General features: G+C 43.7%; 1 non-coding gene across 1 annotated transcript; it reads left to right on the top strand.

Annotated features, from left to right (window-relative positions):
• Window positions 1-3,376: 3,376 nt before the first annotated feature.
• LOC140321207 (small nucleolar RNA U3) lies at window positions 3,377-3,594 on the top strand. Its single transcript, XR_011918855.1, has one exon. It is a non-coding gene; the product is annotated as a small nucleolar RNA U3 (small nucleolar RNA).
• Window positions 3,595-5,290: the final 1,696 nt, after the last annotated feature.

Raw genomic sequence — 5,290 nt, 5'->3', positions numbered from 1 at the left:
GATATAATTATTTATATCTATTTATATATCTTTATTTATATATATATATATATATATATATATATATATATATATATATATATATAATTATAAATATAAAGATGAAAACAGCTCCTCACAAGCATAAAATGATCTAAACAAAGTAAGGAAAGCAACCTCAGGTGTTTTCATTGACTTAAAATTATTTGGTAGAGAATTCCACACTTTAAGGACCTCATTTTCAGAACTAACTCTGCTGTCATTTGTCATCCCTTGTATCTTCTCCAGTGTTACACAGGGTTGTCTCCATCTTTCGGAACTGTAAAATTCTGTTACTAAAATTCACCTTTGCAGCTGCTACAATGCTAGAGAATTCCTTGCAGATTTCCTGATGGCTTGCAGGATTTTCTGCAAATGAAAAAATTTTCTTGATGCATTTTTTGGTTTGGAAAATATTGCAGCAGCTCACATTCAATATCTCATTCAAAGACCTGCAGTTTTCTCTCAAATGTTTTGATATCACAAAACATCTTTTCTGTTGTTTTCCCTACACCTTGTAGTTGTTTGTTCAGTACATTGAAGTGTAGTGAAAAATCTGTAAAAAGCATGAGGTTTGTAAGCCAGGCCATATCAGTGAGCTGTGGATATTCCTCCCCTTTTTCATTCATAAACGGCCTCATTTCATGCAAGCAGGCTACAAATCTCTCCAGGACTCGTCCTGTGCTCTACCACTGGACATTATTGTACATAAGTAAACAATTATACTGTGCCTGAACCTCCTCATGAAGTGGTTGAAACTGTCAAAAATTCAGAGTATGAGCCATGATTAATTCATTTTTGAGACATTGAGGACATTGGTAATATTTTTGCTGCTTTTCCTTGCACAAAGAGCTTCCTGATGAATAATATAATGGAACTGAATGACTTGAAAGCAAATGTTGCCCCCACCATAGAAAGGTGCCACAATCACTAGTAATTGAAACCACTTTTCTGGTCCTATGTCTTGTGACAAAAAAGCCTCCATCCCAGCATTGTAGACATCTATCCCTTGTGTTGCCATGCATAGCTCAGTGCTGGTGAAGGGTTGGAAGACTGACCCCTTTGCGGTCCTCTCCGGGGTCAGACAAGGCTGCCCTCTTAAATCTCTTCTTTTTGTTTGCTGTATAGAGCTCTTCGCCGAGTGCATCAGACGAAATCCAGAGATCAGAGGGATCACCGCACCAGGACAAGACAGGAGGGAAGCAAAGTGCTCGCTTTACATGGATGACATGGCGGTGTTCTACGCGGACAAGCGTTCCAACGAGGTGCTTGTCCAGATCTGCAAGGACTTCGGCCAAGGTTCGGGGGCAAGAGTCAACTGCGGGAAGTCGGAAACCATGCTCTTCAGGAATTGGTACCTGCCTTCTTTTGCGACCATCCCATTCAACTTCAAACCAGACTCCATCACGATCCTCGGAGTCTGGTTTGGAAAGGAGGGAGCAGCCCTAAAGTCTTGAGATGAGAGGCTGTTGAAGATGTGACAGAAGTTCAGCCTCTGGAGCCTCAGAGACCTCGCCATCGAAGGGAAAGCACTGGTACTGGTACCTCACCCAGGCCTGGCCTCCCCACACCAACACCTGCAAGGCCATCACAAGGGCGGTGTTCCACTTCATCTGGGCCTCGAAGTTGGACCGCGTCAAGGAACATTGGAAGGGCGGCAAGGGAATTCCGGACATCGCAACGGTGCTGAGGATCTTCTTTGCCTGCAACAACATAAGAAGGACATTGGTGGACCGGTCTTCAACTTCTGCAGGGAACTCCATGTCATGTTTCTTCCTCCTCCCACTATGGAGGAGCCTAGGATGGGACAAGTGGGACAGCTCCATCCCGTACTCCTTGGTTCTTTTTGGACACCTTCAAGTTCATCAAGGAGAACGAGCTGCAATGTATCAAGCTGGGCCTGTGGAAGCTGAGAACGATCTACAAGCAAATCCGTGGAAAGGACTCAATGGAACCAGTTCCGGGTAGGAATGCAGTCTACTGGTTGGATGTCTGGATGAATATCCGATTCAAGAGACTTACCAACAGGCACAGGGACTTGTCCTGGATGGCCGTTCAAGGAGGACTACCCATTAGGACTTTTATGCATGCCAGGAACTTATGTAGGTACAGGCACTGCCCATTCTGCATCATCGAGGAGGAGACGTCCCCCTACGCCCAAGCCGTTTTGAAGACCACGGAACAGGAACTGAGCCGATTCGTCCCGAGAACGTCCATCACATACTGCGCTATGCTGTATGGTCTGTAAGTAGCTTGGAGGATTATGAACTGTGTTAAGGATGCTATTTTGTGTGCCAGGAAGCGCCTTATCCACCGGAGGGAGAGGATGTCCATCAAGGACTGCAGCAGACTGGTCCTCAGTCTGCTCAGAGACTATCAACTCTGGAAGAGGAAGGGGATGTCTGAGAAGACTCCCCATTCCCTTCCTTTGCCCCCCCCCTCTGGGTTTCCTGTCCCTGGGCTGTGTAGTTCTGTTCAGTGTCTTCTTCTTCAATTTATACTGTGCTTCCCATAACTACGACAGAGCAATACAAGATCCCCCCTTCCCCTATCCCCTTACTAACTTTCCACTCTCTCTCTGTACTTTCACTCTTTCAATACTAGTTCAAGCCACATCAGCTTAAATATATATCAGCTGCCTCCCCACAGCCTGATATTCTGAGGGTTAACAGATCACTCTGAGAAAGGAAATTCAGCAGCCAGCAGGACTGACAGAAGGATAGTACAGCCAATGGAAGGGCAGCACATGCCCACATAGAGGCCTCTGAATGCTCCCTCTGACACGCGTGCCATATGTTTGCCACCACTGCTCTAGGCGAATCCTTTCAGTTCCTATTAACAAAAAAATAACTAACGTTCTGCCATCTAGTAATGCCATAGGAAATGCTGTTGTAAGTGAAAATTATGAATGAATCCAGAGCTAATTGACGGGAATATTTGATAAAAGAGCCCACAGTGTGTTATTAGTTGATAATTAGTTTATGATGGAATAAAGTTTAGGAACACAAAGATGTATCTGGCTGTTAAGGAGTTTCAGGTTCTCCTGGTTTACAGTAAAAGAAAGAGGAGAAGCTGCAGGGGGCGGGATCTATTTCTATTGGTTGGTGGATGCCTGATATGCAGATTTAATGACCAGAGTACTTGTAAGCTTTAAGACTGAATTCAGAGTGTAAATGAGTACAGAAAAAATGTATGTTACCTATTAGAAACACAAATACCATTTCTCAGTCAATATGATATTGTGGGAATTTTGTTATTACGTTCGGGGTGGAGGTTATGCTTTATCGCGTTAGAAGGTCACTACAATGTGGAACAGAGTCATGTAACGTGTCCCTGTCAGGTACTACAGTGATCAGGTAAGACTATACTTTCAGGGATCATTTCTATAGTTCTTGACTGTCGGAATGTGCTCGAAAGTGGTCAAACTCACCAATCACGATGAAGAGCTTCAGTGTTTCTCTCTGAGCGCGATGTGAGCTTCCAGTGTTGCTGTTGTGGCATGTGCTGTTAGCTGTAGAGGACCGTTCTCTGCTTCAATTATGGGGGCCGGGAGGGGAGGAACACAAGCTGAGTGCTTGTTATTATTATGTTTGTGTAAATGAAAGATGATCAGGATATTTGAGCCTGAATAAATAATTTACATATAATTGTAAGTTAATCATATAATCTATTTCCTTGTAGTAGAAGGCAGAGGATATGAGTATTTTATAATAAAGGAAACTGCTTTTTTGCTATTATCTAACTTATCTGGCATTAACATCTTTTCCTGCTCCACTTGCATTTATTTTTTTTTCAGTAATCTGTGTCCAGGCTGGAATGACAGCTCCTGCACATGATCACTGGAGTTCATTTATTCTAGGCAGCCAAGTATGCCAGGATTGTACAGAAAGAGCAGAGGTAGGCAAACTTTTGTGGCCACTAGGCCATTTCAGGGGTGGGCAGGAGCACACTAGGCCGGACTCTCTCTCGAGTCCCGCCCTAATGGCCCTGGCCCCCCACCAGGAACGCCCCCTGAAAGGAAATCCCTCTCCTCCATATGCATTGCGGAGGAGAGGGATGTCCCTTTAGGGGGCGTTGCTCAGAGAAATTGGGCTTCAAAGAAGAGAAGCAGACAGGAGTTTCAAAGGTATAGATTTGTGACAGGTAGGTATATATTTAGGGGCCCCACCCGGGGCCCCACCCCAATGCTCCTTGCTATGTTAGTGGCTCCGGGGTCCCCAATTTGCATTTTCAATTTAGGACTCATAGTTGCACTTTCCTCTGAAACGGCAACCCCAAAGTTGAATTTTCATAACTTTTTACATTTGTGATCCCCATCTCTTAAAATTCTTTAAAGCAAGGGACTGCAATTGTAGTACCTAGTATCTATGAGGGTCCTCTGTGCACCCTGAAAATTACAGGTCATTGCGACATACAATTTAGGAGATATGGAGGTTTGTACACAGAGCTGTGAGGATGCAGAATGACGAGAGCTGCCGAGGAGAGCTGGGCGGGGTATTCAAAGCAGGCGGGCGGAGCAACCGGCTAAAACCCTCTGGGGAGAACTATGCATGTGTTTTTTGTTGTAGAGTAAGGTTGTTGTACATATACCTATGTAGCTAGTTAAGTATAAAGTACAGTTGTTGATTGTTTAGCAAAGAGGGTAACATGGGGTGTAGATAATAGTGACCATATACACTGACATATATATTATATTTTTAGCAATCTTTAACTGTAAAACTGACCACCAATGTAACAGGACCCCTTTCACAATGACTAGCAATATAAAGAACTCTTTTCTATAGAACACCAATGTGAAGGAACTTTTCACTAATATTGTAAGAGGGCCTTTCTTTAATATGGTCTAAAAAAATTAAATAGTGATATGAAATAAAAAGGAAATATGTATATGCAGTACACATAAAGAAGTTGCATAGGATGTGTTACTAGGTCTTCCACTAAGGAGAAGGGGCCCCTCCATGACTGACCTGGATAAACGGCTCCTGACAGGAGAGAAAACACAAAGCCAATGCTGTCCTGGCCCATTATGGTCAGCCAAAGCCAATCACAGAGCTCTTGGTTTGGGGCTCTCCTGAAGAGCAAAGGGCATGAAAAAAAGGAGCCTAATTGTCTCACATCCTTTACCTAGATATTTGGTTAGGCCAAGGATTCACACAAACTCTGCTTTTGTGGTTTTAAAAAGCACAGGTGAAGTGCACAAAACAGTTGGGGGAGGGGGAATACGTGACAAAGTGCAAGACAATGCTTGGGCCTATCAGCCTGGTGTAAAAAA

Source organism: Pyxicephalus adspersus, unplaced genomic scaffold (assembly GCF_032062135.1).
Source record: "Pyxicephalus adspersus unplaced genomic scaffold, UCB_Pads_2.0 Sca1342, whole genome shotgun sequence".
NCBI classification, from domain to species: Eukaryota; Metazoa; Chordata; class Amphibia; order Anura; family Pyxicephalidae; genus Pyxicephalus; species Pyxicephalus adspersus.
This window is presented reverse-complemented; position numbering and strand designations above follow the sequence as displayed.